We start from the raw sequence: 12932 nt of genomic DNA, 5'->3' as shown, positions 1-12932 counted from the left end.
TCTGTGAGGAAATAAGCCCTGGTACAATTAACAGAACTTCAGTTACTAGATGCTAGATATTAAAAATTACAAGTAACAGTGAATTATTTAATATTTTATTCCTCTGGAGAAATCATATAATTTATTTATAGATCCTAAGTATTTCATTAGACAAATAGGTGATTTCTTTCAAATGTACGTCAGAGTCTCTTTTACATGGGTTTTTGAAGTGTGCTTATGTTATAAAATCCACTATCCCCAGTCTTGCTGATCATCACAAAGAATCATTTTCACTATCCAGATGTCCAGAGACCCCCTCATTCCCTGTTGACCATAAGGCAAAACTCAGAGGGTCTTGGGTATACACAGGTGTTGCTTTTTTAAGTCTATAATTGTGATGTGCTTAGGAACAGCATTGTGATGGCCATTAGCTCTTGGCTTGTGAACACTCTCTCCTGCCTTCCTGCAATGCAGTTCTTATAAATGGTAGTATTATTTTAAAATTGAGTTAATGGTCTTTTTTTCACAATAGAATATGTCCTTTTTTATCTGTTTTGCCTAGAATTTGATGAAGCATTTTAATTTGAAGACTTGAGTCTTCTTCTGCTCAGATAAACTTCCTTCTACTTCTTAGTGGCTTCCTCATCTCATCTGTTAATTTTTCTTTGTCTAGCAGTCCTGTTATTCACATGGAAAGTCTACTGGATCTGTTATCCAAATCTATGGCCTTGCCCATCTTTATCTCATTGGTTTTAACAGAGATTTCTGTGCTCCTTCTATTTATCTATTGATTCATTTGTTTGCTTGCAAGTCATTGTCCACCTTTATAGATGCAGCTAAATTTTGTGTGTGTCTGTGCTTGCAATGCTTGAATCTCCTTAATTGTTCTTACAATTTTGTTTATTGGGGAATGGGGTGCATTTTTGTTCAAGATCAAGTTCAAAGTCTAACCTAGCTCTGTCAATAGTTAAATAACATTTTTTATACCTATCTGTTCCTAAAAATATTTCTGATATCAAATAATACTATTGATACTAATAGCCTGATTTTTTTTAAAGATTTTATTTATTTATTTGAGAGAGAGAGAGAGAATGAGAGACAGAAAGCACGAGAGGGAAGAGGGTGGGAGGGAGAAGCAGACTCCCTGCTGAGCAGGAAGCCCGATGTGGGACTCGATCCCGGGACTCCAGGATCATGACCTGAGCCGAAGGCAGTCGCTTAACCAACTGAGCCACCCAGGCGCCCTAATAGCCTGATTTTTAAGCTCTACTTGGATGATCAGTTTCAGGAAGTTTTTGTTATTCTTTGTTCCTATCTAAATCAGAAAGACCGGCCTATAATGTTTAACTGCAATTTCAGACAATGTGGTGAAAGTGGAGATAATTTCAGACTTCCCAGCCCTTGCTTCCACAGTCTTTACTGCCTGTTTGTATAAGTAAGAGAGCTCTGCTGATCTAGGGGAGGACTTCTGCAATAGCTTTATGTTGTTAGAAGCCACTTATTTTGTGTGTCTCTTGAGTCTCTTCATTCTGGATTCTGGCACCGTTTCAGTTGGTTGTTGATTTAGTTTGTCTCTTCCCTGGGGGGGTTACGTTCCAGTTGCTGAGGAACCTTGGACGGCAGTAATCTTGATAATGAAGGGAGGCACAGCAATCTGGCGAAGTATGTCAGATATTTGCCTGAGTGTGGAAATAGAATTCCCCTAATGAGAGCTTAAACAAAGCCTCTCTGTTCCTCAGTCTTTTCAGCAGGCCATGCTTGGTGTTCTTCTAGAACCAGGGCCAAAAAGGACTCAAAGCATCTGCTAAGCATTCCTGCAGCTCACGGCAGACAAGGGAGACCCACTGTCACCTCAGGAATGCTCAGTAGAGAAGATAAATTACCATTCCCTGGGAATTCACAAACCTCTGCAAACCTAGAGTTCTCAAATCTCTACCGCTTGGGTCTTTGCCACCTGCCTCCAAATTTGCATCAAACACAGAAGAGGGAAGTTCTCTATCAGCTTTTCTTTCCCCCTTTGAATCCAAGGTCTTAACATCCTCCAGTTAAACAGCAAGTCTGGTTACTGCTCAGCTCAGGACAGGTCCTATAGTTTGGGATTAGAGATGTAGGATGAAGAGTGCCTGTCTGGCTCAGCCGGTATAGCATGTGACTCTTGATCTCAAGGTTGTGAGTTCAAGACCCATATTAGATGAGGAGCCTACTTAAAAAAAAAAAAAAAAAGAGAGAGCTAGAATGGTAGTGTACACAAAGTATCATAGATAAGAGGAGAGGGGAACCTAAATAAAATTAAAGGAAAACTTGCTAGGAAAAAAAAATTTTTAAAAGAGCATACGGTTAGGTAAAGAGTGATTTAAAACTCAATTCTAGGGACTCCTGGGTGGCTCAGACAGTTAAGCGTCTGACTTTGGGTTTCAGCTCAGGTCATGGGATTGAGCCCCGAGTTGGGCTCCACACTCAGCATGAAGTCTGCTTGAGTTTCTGTCCCTCTGGCCCTCCCTCTGCTCTCTCTCTCTCAAATAAATCAATAAATCTTTAAAAAAATAATAAAAACAAAACTCAACTCTATTGAAAATAAAGCCAACACTCTCTCACCTAGAGACCATTTGTTCATGAAATGAAAGATTAGAAGTCTCCTCAATCCACTCTTCCTTCTTTTTTTGAAGAAAGAAATTGTTGCTGTGTGTGTATTTATGTGGATGTGGTTTGGTGGAATAGGTCAGCTGGGGAGACTATCAGGTGAGAGGAGTTAACAAATTCATGAACTGTCAGATCTCTCTAATCTGTATTTTATTTCCTAAATCACCCACTTCTATCCTGTCTACCCCTAGATCTATATTCTGTCCATTTGGAGGGGGGGCACAAAATCCAGTCTTTTCTAACTAATGACCTTAGCTTTTATCCTGGCCTTATTTCAATTGGTATTCATCAAAAATCTCTCAGAATAATATCTACCCCAATTTTAGCCAACCTAAATGAGAGCAGCTCCAACAAGCACATCTTGTCCTTGTTAATCAGACAAAGACACTTCCTAGACCTCATCTGACAATAAGTATACATCTGCCATGTCCACTTTTGGACAAAGTCCTTCTTTTGGGGAGGGGTGGGTTGACAATTAGTATGCCAGGTCTTGAATTTAATTCCTGCTTAGTCTTTTACTATTTAAGTGTTTTTAGAAAAAAGTACTTTATCTCTCTGAGTCTCTTTATTCACCTATAAAAATAGATAGTACCTACTTTGTGGAGTTATTTTGAGAACAAAGGGTAACATTTTGAAACTGAAGGGCACTTAAGAAAAATTAGAAGAAAGTTAAAGCATTTTAATATTCTTTAAATTTTAAAAGTATTTAAATCAAGTAGGGGCTTTTCCATAAATTGTCCAAATTTACCCTTGCAACGGCCCTCTGAGTTAGATATTATCACTGAAGAAGCTGAGATTCTGGCTAAAGGAGCTGGGGTTCAAGCTTAGATCTTGTAACATCAAATATTGATTTTTTACAACCAACGCCAAATGCTTCTTCTGAAGATTAAGTTACAAAGCACAGAAAAACGCATGTCTCTTAGTGGAATTTCAATTATTAGTGAAAAGATTGAGCGAGAGATCTTGGCACCACATAACCAGCAGCTTACTCAAGCCTTGATTCCATCAGACCAAGAAAGAAGGTCTTAGATGTGAGCATTCTGTCACTGCTGCCTGAATCATGATTACTGTGGGGATATTTTAACCCCCAGGATTTATGATGCTTATATATTTCTCCTAAGAACCCATTTCTACCAGGGGCACCTGGGTGGCTCAGTAGGTTAAACATCCAACTGTTGACCTCAGCTCAGGTCTTGATCTCAGGGTTGTGAGTTCAAGCCCTGCGTTGGGCTCCACATTGGGCATGGAGCCTACTTAAAAAAAAAAAAAAAAAAAAAGAACCCATTTCCATCAATTAAAAAACATTGGAATTTATAGTCCTTCAAATTTTGTTCATTTCCAGATTTCCGTACATGAAGTAGATAAAATGATGAATGAAATGGAAATAACTTTTTTGGTTGCAAGGAATACCAGGTACTTACCTTGAAAAGGATCCATTCTTGCAAAGTTCCCTTTTCTACACATGGTGAAGTTTTGATGAACAGAACAATATTGCTCTGTACAAACAAATAAAACCCAAACAAGTGCCTGATCTTTTCCCATGGTCAAGTTTTCACATCCCTGCTCCAAAGCAATGAACTAGGCAAAGAGCTGCATCTTGCTTAACATATGGGAGCAGCTGGTATAATACCCAGCACTCATGCAGTTAGCTCTGGAGGGAAAAGTCTCAAGTCCCATCTTATTTTTGTCAGTAATTAAAGCTCTGATCTACTCCTCAGTTTGCTGGATATGCAGGTCAATACGTTAAAAAAAAAAAGATTGGCTGATATTTTTGTCAATTTTTTCATCAGCATAAGTCCAAATGTCAGCTTTCTACACATTTTTCTATTATCCTATTAAAGTAGTTCCAGAAGTCCTCACAAAATACCGGATATTTTGCTCAACACCGCTTTGAAATAATGAGACTTTCTGTAAGTTTTTGAAATATTTTTCAAACAATCTCAAGCCCTCAGAAAAAGCAGTACAGTACATAGAACTGTCTTTTCTGGAACCATGTAAGTTTCTGGCTTCGTTATCCCTGAATATTTTAGTATATAGTTCCAATAAACAAATATTCTCTCAACCAAAACATAACCATCAAAACCAGGAAAACAGCATTGCTATTTTCAAGCTGACACGGTCAGCTTGAGCTGCTATACCATGCTATACCAAAATACACTGGGCAGCTTAAACAGCAGAAGTTTATTTTCTCACAGTTCCAGAGGCAGCAAAGTCCAAGATCAAAATGTCAGTCTATTTGGTTCCTGGGGAGCACTCTCTTCCTGGCTTATAGACAGCTGCCTTCTCTCTGTGCCCTGTGGCCTTTCCTAGGTGTGGGTGGAGAGAAAGAGAGAGAGACAGAGAGAAGAGAGGTACAGAGAGAGGGAGATCTCTTTCTCTTCTTACAAAGCCACCAATCCTATCAGATTAGGACCCTGCCCTTACGACCTCATTTAACCTGAATTACCTGCTCAAAGCTCTATCTCCAAATACAGTCACATTGGGGGTTAGGGCTTCAACACATAAATTTGGTGGCGGGGGGAGGGTACACAATGCAGTCCATAGCAACTATCAAATCCTGAGACCCCCATTCAAGTTTTACCAAATGTCCTAATGATGTCCTTTGTCACAAAAAATCCAGTTCAGAATCACATTTTGCATGTTATTTCTCTCCAGTCCTTCATCTGTAACAGTTCCTCAGTCTGTCTTTGACTTTGATGACCTTGTCATTTTTGAAAATTATAGGCCAGTTTTTTTGTAGAATGTCCTCCATGTGGGTTTGCCTAATGTTTCCTAATGGTTAGGTTCAAGTCATAAAACTCACAGCAATGTCGCAAAAGTGAACCCTACATGCTTCTCATTGCATCCTACCAGGTAGAACTTATTTTTGAACTTGCTCCATTACTAATGATCATTTTGATCACTGAGGGAGGTGGTGCCTGTTTCTCCACTTAAAGTTCCTTGTTCTTAGTTTTGTATTTCATACTGTTTTGTCAGAAAGTGATGTGAAATGTCCCACGTCCCCATGTAAATGTTTCATTCTTCCTCCATCTTATTTATTTACTAATTTATATCAATAGAGACTCATGAATTCTTATTTTATCCAACTGTTTACATTATAGTCATTATTTATTCTAACGATAAAATTGTCCCCAATTTGACCAGTGGGACACTATTCAGGCTGGTTCCCGTGTCTTTCTGGCATGTGCTTCACTAGTACTTGCCTTGTTCCCATTCTGGAATCAGTCTTTTCGAGTCCTGGTTCCTTTCAGTGGTACAGTCCCCGATTTATGATAGTTTGTCTTACAATTTTTCAATTTTACAATGGTGCAGAAGCACTATACATTCAGTAGGAGCCATACTTTGAATTTGGAACTATGATCTTTCTGGAGCTAGTGATACGCAGTATGATCGCCTCTCCTGTGTGGGCAGTGGAAGCACAGCTCCCAACCAGGCACGCAATCACAAGGGTGGACAACCAGTACACCTACAACCATTCTGTCCCCGTACAACCATTCTGTTTTTCACTTTCAGTACAGAATTAAACAAATTCTACAAGATATTCAACACTTTATTATAAATAGGCTTTGTGTTAGATGATCGTGCTGAACTGTAGGCTAATGTGTTTCAAACACATGTAAGGTAGGCTAGGCGAAGTAAGTTGGGTGTCTTATGTGCATTTTTTATTTACAACATTTTCAATTTACAATGGGTTTATTGGGATGCGATCCCATTGTAAGTCGAGGAAGATTTGTGTTTAGATTCTGAGATCTAAGTGTGCTCATTGCAATTGGGATGTTGCCTTTCCACGGCTCTCTCAATGGTTGGAGATGGAGAATATCTATATAAGTGTGTGTGTGAATGTGTGCACTTGCATCTATAAATATTTCAATACCTATCTATGTATATCTATATACAATGAGTTCTGCTTTAACATTTGCTTCATAATGTGATTTTGTTCCAATGCAACTGAAATATTAAGGAACAATTTGAGCATAGCACATTTTTTTGTGTTTGCTTAGGCTTGATTTCCTCTGCAAGAAATACAAGATGAACACGGAAAACTACACCCAGTTGAACCAAGCCTTGCCTTATGTAAGACACACACACATCCAACATCTACCATCTACAACTCACTTTATGTGCTATGCACCATACCCATCCCATCTGATGTTACAACTTTCTGTCTGATTTCAAATAACTCTCCTTTCTACCACTTCACAATGACTCCAAAGCTGCAACCCTTCTAATGTCTACTTCCACAAGCAAATTTCTGGTCCTTTTCAACATAAAGTGCCATATCTAGTATCGTATTTATGTATCTCTTACCCATTTAATGTGTTAACTATGCTATCATTTTTACTGTGTTCCAGTTTTTTTAATGTGTCACTGATGAAGTATTTGCTCCAATCCCATTTCGTTCATAAGCCCTGTCCTTTTTATTGTCTGATTTTGTATGACATGACAGTTTTTAGGAACATGTATGTAGCATTCTAGCAGAGTTGACTCTATTCAAAACTGTAAATTCACACAAACGTCTCTAATTCCAATTCAACACTCCAGGATTCATTTTAATTTTCTTGTCTTCTATTTTGGAAGCCCCAGTGACAAACCTAACTCCTCTTATCCTTGATATGGGCACTTAATTCATCAAGCCTCAGTAGATAACCCATCTCCCATCACTACCACTGCCTCATCCTCCATGCAGATGGTCTTCTCACCACCCACACTTCATCACCAGGGTTCTCCCTGCATATAGGCCAGCTTACCCTTCCTTAGCTTATGACAACCCACAGCGAGCCCCTTTTCCATGTGGTCACTCTCTTCACTCTTCCTGGCTCTAATTCTCCACCCCGGGCAGTCCGCTTACATTGTTCAGGCTCCAACAACGTGTGCTGGTCTGAGCCACTGAGTCACCCTCACCACCAGATGGGAACAACTACCTTGTTCAGTCATACCTTTATCTGTAGAACTGAATTTTCCATTAGAAGGAGAACTGGAAAGGGGAAGAGGAAGAAAAAGAGTTGAAATTTTTGTCAGAGGAATAAAAAATAGTGACCTATCACCCTGCAATAGCAGTCTTCTGGACTTACACTATGGGATTAGCTCTATTCCATTTTATTTTATTTTATTTTATTTTAAGATTTTATTTATTTGAGAGAGAGGGAGCACACATGCAGGGGGGGAGGGGTAGAGGGAGAGGAAGAAGCAGACTCCCTGCTGAGCAGGAAGCCCAATGTGGGACTCAATCCCAGGACCGTGAGATCATGACCTGAGCTGAAGGCAGATGCTTAACCGACTGAGCCACCCAGGCGCCCCAACTCTATTCCATTTTAAAAAAGCCTTTTAATCTTATAGAAAGAGGCAGAGATTACATCTATATTGAGCTAGGTTAAATTACCAGTCATTCTTCTCCCAAATTTCTAAAATGAAGCAAAATGGAGCATGAAGTGATTTGAAAAAAATACTATTTTATAAGCTGCTGCTTCAATATGTGGTGGATGTTTAGCTTGCTATACATTAAGGACATTTTATTTTATCCTTGATTTCAAACATAGAATGACTTTTTAGCCTAAAATCAGTTTTATCAGCCCATGTTGATGACGTGGAATACACTCCTCTTACAGAGCAAATGCTGTGGGGGAGGGAGTGTAGGGGAACAGGGTCCAGACCACACAAGCAGTGAGCTGCATTTTGATGCTGTCACTTCCAATCATCACCAACAAAACAAGTAGCCAGCACTCAGTTCATTACAGAGGCAGGCAAAAATATATATAAGCCAATTGATGAAAACCTCTCCACTTATTCTTTGCCTAAATTCATGGGGGAAAATGAAAACTCTCAAGGCCAGATACCTTAAAGCAAAATATGAATGTGGGTAAGATGAGACAACTAAGAGCCGCAGAAGTATCCCTAGGATCTCATCAAAGAAGAATCTAGTTCAGTTCAAAACTGTTCTCTTAGAAGCACTTTCTAATAATTATCCCCGATTCCTTATTGAGCTAGAAATGAGAATTTATATCAGATCTCACAATACACCCTTTTGAGTTTATCAGCCATAAGTGTGTTAGGTAAATTGTAAATATTTCATATTATGGTTTGTAGATTCAATCACTCTCAGCAAGTCCTTTTGATATCTTCAAAATTTCCTCAGTAAAAGGTCCCTTTCAGATATCATTGTATCACACATAATGACTGCCTACACATTCATGTCTCTGAAGTGAGTGAAATCAGGTACAATGGCTTCCTCGTCATTTTCTTAATATACAGTAGAAGTTCTATTTTACTGACATCTATTTTCCTCAACTCATGGAATTAAACAAGCTGTCTAGTCTGTTACTGTAATCATATTTTTCAAACAATTATATGTTACCAGCTTACTTTATAATTGTTTGATCCAATTTTAGCAACTTGCCAATATGACGCTTTTCTAAAATAACCAATTCAATACTCACTCATGTTTAAGTGTACTTAATGTGAGAGGTAATTTCTACATTGAATTTATTAAAAAATACAAAGTTTGGAGATCCTCAAGAATACCCTCAGGTTCAATAATTTGTTAAAGGAATCAGAAAAAGCACTTAAGCTCACAGTTGCTGTTTATTATAGCAAAAGGATAGAGATTCAAATCAGGCTAGAAAAGAAGCACATAGGACAAGTCTAGGAAAGTTCCAGACATAAGCTTCCAGTTGGCCTCTCCCAAGGGAGTCAAGTGAACAGGGCTAACTACTAGCAATGATGGGTGGCAATATGAAGTAATGCCAACCAGGAAGATCACCAAGCCTTGGTTTCCAAAGTTTTTATTTCGATTTGGTCATGTAGACATGATTGACCACCAACATGGCTTACCTTAGTCTCTACCCTTCCAGAAGCTGAGCTGTTACCACATGGCCCAAGACCACACTGTTAATCATAGTTAGCATAGACTGTCTGGGTGGCCCAAGGTCCCCAGATAAATAAATACACTCCTATCAGGCAGGACATTCCAAGGGCTTAGAGATTACCTCCCAGAAGCTGAGAGCAAAGTCCAGACCTCAAACAATTGTATGTTAGCAGTTTACTTAATACTTTTTGAATGATGCAATTTTAGTAACTTGTCTATATGGAACCTTTCTAAAACTTAATGCTCATTGATGTGACTGATTTTGCATTAGGTATACATAAGACAGTATAGACTGGAAAGTAAACAACACAAAAATCTAGAAAGACTTATTTAGATTGCTTGTCAAGTTTCTTTATGTTATTTAAAGAACTTGAAGCTGAATATCTTAGACAATGAACTTTTTGTGTCGTTTATGCCAGGAAATAGATAGGAAATTTCAATCTGCAGACCCCTCCCCCGCCTCCCCCCAAAAAAGGTCTTGGCCTTACAACGAAAGGTTGGGAAATAAATGCATACGTGTGGCTCTTCACTGACTAATTCCTTTTTCTGGTTTTTTAAGTTTTTCAATAACATGCCAAACATTAGATAACAGGGAACTGACAATGTAGAATTTTATCTGAGCCCTGTGCTTTGGAAAATAGAGAATGTTAAAGGATCCTTACCCTTTATGCTCCAGAAAACGAATAAGCTTATTGAAAAAAACGACCATTCCCCATAAGACTAGACAAGATTCACAAAATCCCCTTGTTTGCCTATGACAAAGCCAGACACAGACCTTCCAAATTCCGTTTTTTGCCTCATTGAATTATAAACTGAACTACTCATCCCACTGATCAATCAGAACAAAATGCTTGTTAACCAAACTTGGTTAAGCTCCTCTCTCACCTCCAGGCCCCTGAACATTGGTCTGCCTCCAGCTTGAGCTAGCATACAACCCAGCATACAACCCCTCCTGAGAATAGGCGGGCCTCAGGTAGAATCTCTGAGCTACTATCCCATCATGCCCTGCTCTCATCCCCCTTAAAAATAGTTTTTCTTTCTTTCCCTTAGTTCTTTCTCATGTTCGTCCTTATTTTTTTCTTCCTTTTTCTCTTTCATTGCATTAGGAGGCATTTCTTTTGGGTCACTGCGCAGTTGGCAGCAAAATGCTGCCCCTCCCTGACCTCATCACAGCCCCTCATGCTCTGGGAGTCTCAGGGAGACTAGCCCAACTCTGAGGCACTGAAACAGTGTTTTTGGTACGTTTATGCCTTGTCCATTCCAAAATCACTTGAAGTGGTAAATAATACTATGTAGATTGATTGACTTGAATAAAAACCTTAAGTTCCACTCAGATGGCCTATTTCTGGAAGTTTTTGTATTTTGGGTTCACATTTTAAAGTGAGAGATCAGTTTATAATTATTGACTGTAATTACAGACAGTTTGGTGAAAATTTACCTGTTTTCTGGCTTTATCAGCATTTGTCCCTGCCAATAATCTTTAAGCTGTTTCTTGTACATCTTGAGATGCCTCTCCTGGGGCAGGGGAGGATATGAGACTATGCTTTATTCATCTTGGGATTTTATCAGAACTAAACAAATATAGTCAAGGGTCCTAATTCATTGACCAGGTGGCCACCTTCATGAATAAACTGTTACATTTTTCTGTATTTACAGAATTACTAGATAGCCCAAACTCCAATTTTATTTGATTCCCAAGAAACAATCTTGGAGAAGTTTGATATTCTGGTGTCCTGTAGATGGTCCACAGAAGTAATTTCCTAAGTGAAATAGTAAGGGGATCATGCTTATACTCTTGGATGTAGTGAGAGAGGTAAGTGTGCAGATTAATAATAATAGTACATTTTATAAAGAATCAACTATTTACATAATAATTTTCACTTGCAACCCACCAGAATGGAACAAATTTTGGGGGTGAAATTGCCCTCATCTTTTAAGTAGGAATTTGGGTAGCCCAGTGCCCTATGAATATAGAAAACATGCCTAATCATTAACAAACATAGATAACTGATCAATAAATCAGATTGTTTTCATATATTTATTTTAATTTTGATAAATCCTCTACATGAATAATAATTCATACTGAATCATAGAGTTTAAGTAGCTTGCCACAAGCAACAAAATAAAAAGCAGAATCTGCATTCAAATTTATATCATTTATATCTGTTTGGTGTCAAAGTCCACACCTTTTTTTTCATTATGCCATACCTTATGCATCAAGAGCTGTATCATGTGCTTCAGACCCTCCTTAGGCCCAGAAATTAAATATCATGGTATAATATTGGGGTATATGGTAAACTCCCAGTAATAATAACAATAATAATAATAATAAAACAATCATATTGCATGTAATCAAAATTACATTCCTTGACGGATGACCCTCCATTCCCCATCAATACAAAAGCATGGTAATAACCTATACACTCTTTCTCCTGAAATAAGAGCTTTGGAATCAGGAAAACTTGAATTCTCTCACTTATCAACTATGGGACCTTAGATCACTTAACTTTTTTTTTTTAAGATTTATGTATTTATTTGAGAAAGAGAGAGAGAGGGGACGAGCAGGAGGAGGAACAGAAAGAGAGGGAGAGAGAGAATTTCAAGCAGACTCCCCGCTGAGCATGGAGCCTGATGTATGGCTCCATCTCACGACCCTGGGATCATGACTGGAGCTGAAACCAAGAGCTGTACACTCAACCAACTGAGCCACCCAGGCGTCCCTGATCACTCTTAAAGCTTCAATTTCCTCATTTGAAATATTGGAATAATAACAACATCACTAGGATCTGTGATTATATACTGTATTACCCGTTATTATATTGCAATTTGAAACAATCCACTACAAGTTATTTTAATTGCTGACACACCCTGTTTGGTCTGATTGGACTCTCTTTGTTTTTCCCTCTGCTCTTTGTATTAGAAAAGGACCCTATTTGACAGTAACTGGATGCTATCAAAAAGATGGCTCTGACACTAACAGTTACTTTCCATGCAAGGAAATACCCCCTGTTTTGTGCCTGTAGATGCCCCTTGAAATTATTCACAAGTTCAAGACTTGGTTCAAGAAGGTTTTCATTATTGCCTGCCAGAAAGGGCTAATTGGGATTGTGTTCCTGCAACCTACAGCCATGCCAACCAGAGAAGTCAAGTAACTGTACACAGAACATTTAATATCGCAGCATTAAGCCATGTGGTGTAAAGAGCACTGTGAAGGAGCAGACTTAAGTCCTAACTGCAGCTCTGTTGAATCTGAACTGAATCTGAATCTGAACTCTCTCAGTCCCAATTTACTTATCTACAAAATCACAGAATCACAGAATTTGGTACATACTGTCATTGGGTTCCCCAAATTCTAAGTTACTAGGGATGACTTTCCAGAAATAAAATATTCAGAGGACTTCGATCACTTATTTGCACCTTCATTTATTCACTAATTTAAATTTGTGTAGTG

At 38.6% G+C, this 12932-nt stretch overlaps 1 protein-coding gene across 1 annotated transcript in view; it reads right to left on the bottom strand.

The window, feature by feature from the left end:
• CUNH6orf141 (chromosome unknown C6orf141 homolog) overlaps window positions 1-12932 on the bottom strand; it is a 60606-nt gene that overhangs the window by 17184 nt on the left and 30490 nt on the right. The gene's annotated exons all lie outside the window — the stretch shown is intronic.

This window comes from Callorhinus ursinus, unplaced genomic scaffold, assembly GCF_003265705.2.
Source record: "Callorhinus ursinus isolate GAN/ISIS: 27379988/994484 unplaced genomic scaffold, GSC_fseal_2.0 scaffold22, whole genome shotgun sequence".
Lineage (NCBI taxonomy): Eukaryota > Metazoa > Chordata > Mammalia > Carnivora > Otariidae > Callorhinus > Callorhinus ursinus.
The sequence above is the reverse complement of the archived record's forward strand: the minus strand, read 5'-3'. Positions and strand labels throughout refer to the sequence as shown.